Source organism: Mytilus galloprovincialis, chromosome 9, assembly GCF_965363235.1.
Source record: "Mytilus galloprovincialis chromosome 9, xbMytGall1.hap1.1, whole genome shotgun sequence".
Classification (NCBI taxonomy): Eukaryota; Metazoa; Mollusca; class Bivalvia; order Mytilida; family Mytilidae; genus Mytilus; species Mytilus galloprovincialis.
This window is the reverse complement of record NC_134846.1, coordinates 36,126,752-36,130,963: the sequence shown is the minus strand read 5'-3', so window position 1 is coordinate 36,130,963 and position 4,212 is coordinate 36,126,752.

Below are 4,212 nucleotides of genomic sequence, written 5' to 3'. Positions count from 1 at the left end.
GTGAAAAAGATTAATTATAAAAAATGTAAAGATTGTTATTTCGCCTAAAGTGGACCGTGCGAATATATTTGCAGTTTATAATTTCGTTTTCATTTGTACTTTTACACATTCAAGACCATAGTAGGGACTATTTCAACTAATTTGCTACAAATATACCATAATAACCACCGGAAAGTATTCTTTTGAAAGTAACTCACATGAAGATAAAGAAAAGACAGCTCGTAGCAGTACACCTCTTGAGGGTACTTCCATGACACTTAAACAAAAGCCTATTCCTAATATACATTTTGAAGTTGAAATATTTCTGTATATTTATTACTTGAAAAATGCAAATAAACTTTTATCTTCAAGTGTAAAATTTAGTACCTTTTTAAAGCATGATATTTTTGAGGACACATTGACATCATAACTCTCAAAAAAGACAGATTTTAAAATACATGTACTTTTAACAGCTATGTTTTTAATGCTTTTGTTATGGTTTTACTTTGGGTTAATATTGCAACTCACACGTTTGTTCATTGACCATCTATTAATTTGGAAAAGAACAGATATATATATATCAGCATCGTTTGAAAAATTGTAAATCTGTCTACTACCAACTATTATATATATATATATATATATATATATTTTGCAATCGGCCTTTCTACTTTACTTATTTAGGTGTACAGATAACACGAGTCGATAAACGTACGCGAGACGTATACAGTCTAATGGTACAGCTTGCTTCTGTTGCGAGCACATTACCTTTGACGTCACGGTTCAATTTGGGGTTCTCATTGCCGTCCGAGTTTAAGTCATACCGATTTCTAAAAAAAATATCAATGATTGGGATGGAAAACAAATGCAAATTTACCTGCAGGACAATAACTGTTTAGTGTCTTAAATATCAGCTGTATTTGTATTCGGCTGGAAACAGGAGAAATGGCTCGCTAATGCTTGCATTACACCTGTTTCTTAGCCTTGTATAAATACAGCTCATAATTAAGACAGTTATTGTCTATATATATATTAAAGTTGCTGCGTTAAAAGGAACGGCTTTAGTAGATAAATCTGTGTCAATAAGACAATAATACTCGAATTTCAAGTTTGGGAAATTCCAATACAATCAGAGACATATTGTATTATATGTCTCTGATACAATCAATGTAAAATGAGCAGCAAAAAACACATGAATATACAAAAATAAGGAGATGGGGTATTAGTTGCCGTTAGAATAACTATTTATATAGTGTGCGTTAGTATAAATATAACGGAAATGCAGTAGTACAGCAAATAAGAAAGATATCTGTCACTGAACGTTAAAATGCCGTCTACATGTTATCGAACGGATTTGAAAAAAATCAAATACATTTGCAATACCCTCTATCATCTAACTTGGTTGACTGGAATTGCAACATTAGATTTTAGCATACATACACGTAATACTACACTAAGTACTAAGCTGACTATGCACATGCAGTTAACATGCGATTACAGAAATACTGACTACGTGTAGGTTTTACCAAAAATGACCAAGACCATCAGCAGAAATGTCGTCAAAATAAAAAATATCATAACCAAAATTACAAGTTACCGACAATCTAGACAACAATGTTTGGAAGCCATTAAATGCATAAGTTGTTTGATAGCATCAAAACCGCAAAGATGCTACTTGTCAGAGCAGTCAAGCCCGTCTGAGATCAACTTGAGGCTCGTTAATTAAGTTATCATTCTGAAGGAGAGATGACGAGGTTAACGTCAGCGTTAGAAAATTGTGTACTGTTAATCTCGAAATAGACGGTTGCTGTTTGAAAGGGTCGTCATAATCTATGTCGATGCGGAAGTCTTTCACACCTTCGATAAGGATCAGTGGCGGATCCAGAAATTTTCATAAGTGGGGGCCCACTGACTGACCTAAGTCACGCTTCAGTGATTCCCTATATAAGCAACCAAATTTTTTCCCAAAAAGGGGGGGACCCAGGCCCCCTGGCCCCCCTCTAAATCCGCCTCTGAGGATATCAATGGCAACAAGTAAATATTGTATGCAGGGCACATTTATGTAATTTTCTTTACGCATCACTATTTTAAAACGAAACTCGGAAGTCAAACAGCAGCCAACTGAAATACAGAGAGCTATATCATAATACAAAGATATTCCTATTCCCACATATAGTAAAAAGAACTTTTTAACCGTTATGGAATAACCGTTTCACAAATGATATCGGATATGTTCCTTACGTCGTAACTACAACCCCCTTCCCTTTCATGAATGTGACCTACCGAATTAGACTATTTACCGGATTTGTTATCACATAAGCAACACGACGGCTGCCACATGTGGAGCAGGATCTGCTTACCCTTCCGGAGCACCTGAGATCACCCCTAGTTTTTTTTTTTTTTTTTTGGGGGGGGGGGGGGTTCGTGTTGCTTATTCTTTAGTTTTCTATGTTGTGTCATGTGTGCTTTTCTTTAGTTTTCTATGTTGTGTCATGTGTGCTTTTCTTTAGTTTTCTATGTTGTGTCATGTGTGCTTTTCTTTAGTTTTCTATGTTGTGTCATGTGTGCTGTTTTTTGTTTGTCTTTTTCATTTTTAGCCATGGCGTTGTCAGTTTGTTTTAGATTTAGGAGTTTGACTATCCCTTTGGTATCTTTCGTCTCTCTTTTAACAGTAAGGTATAGAGTATGATTGATTGATGCTTGCTTAACCAAATAACACCTAGAACTAAACAAAATAATTTGTATTTGAAAATCATCTATTGGTACAATTTTTGGTAACTATTTTGTGTTTGGCTTGTAATTCTCAAATTGAAAAAAAATGACATAATATTATCAGGAGTCGGTTTCACAAACAAACTTATGACTAAGATCGGTCGTAAGTATACTGAATTGTTCATTACTTAAGATCACACAAATGTGGAAAGTGCTCAATAGTTTTAAAGATCCTATTACCATTGATTCGTCCCAGTCCATGCAATCTGTAATTTTATTCTAAATTGGTATGTAGGTCAATTCCTTGAACCGATTTTACGACATATTACTTTATTTGCGAAACAAACAGAAACAAATTTTGGTTACAGCAAATACATAAACAAAACACACATAAGAAAAAATCGACAATAGTACAATACATGTTGCTTGCAACAAGTGACATATGCATATGTTTCATACATTATATAAATGAGGACTTGATGTTATACCACTTGTTAAAACAGAAGAGGGTCGAAAGATACCAGAGGAACATTAAAACTCATAGCTCAAAAATAAACTGACAACGCCATGATTGAAAAAGACAAAGAAAAACAGACACATAATAGTACACAAGACACAACATAGAAAACTAAATACTAAGCAACTGGAACCCTATCAAAATCTGGGGGTGATCTCAGGTACTCCGGGAGGATTTAGCAGATCCTGCTCCACATGCATGTGGCACCGTCGTATTAATACAGATCTCTGATGGCAAAGCAATCACAAACAATCATCCAGCAAAACCGCACTTGAATTTAAATTTTAAAGAAACAATAGGAAAATGAAAAAATAAAATAAAATAAAGGTGCAATAGTATATCAACCTTGAATAACATTATTTCTTCTATTTTTTGAAACAAAACGAGACTTTTTCTGTTAAGAAAATCTACTACTTCGTACGGGGACGACCATTTTGAATTATTGAAGGAGCAGGGGTTTTGTTCCGGACGAAATATTCATTTTCAGAACACTATATGGTCGGAGCATGATTTGCTTCCCCATCCGCAGCACCTTAGATCACCCTCAGTTTTTTGTGGCCCGGGTTTGTATGGCTCAGTCTTTGAATTTTCTATGTTGTGTTTTTTGTACTATTGTTTATCTGTTGACCTTTTTTCTTTTGTAGCCATGACTTTGACCTGGTTTTTTTTCCGCTTCTGAGTTTGAATGTCCCTGTCGTATCTTTCAAATCTCTTTTATAATACTTCCTTCGAATACTTCGCTCCCTACAAATTCGCTAGACGTTAAATCAGTAAGTAAGTAGTAAGTGACTCAGATGTAAACACATATGCTATTCAATAACAGTGAATCAATTATGACGAATTATTGTTGTGAACCGATGAAATAAAGTTTATGTATATCATATATACATTGTGTGAATTAGTAATTCACATGTAACATATGGACATTCTTAAATAACAATACAGTGGCTTATAAATTTGTCAAAAAAGCAGTATCAATTTATTGCCAATTTACGATTGATTCA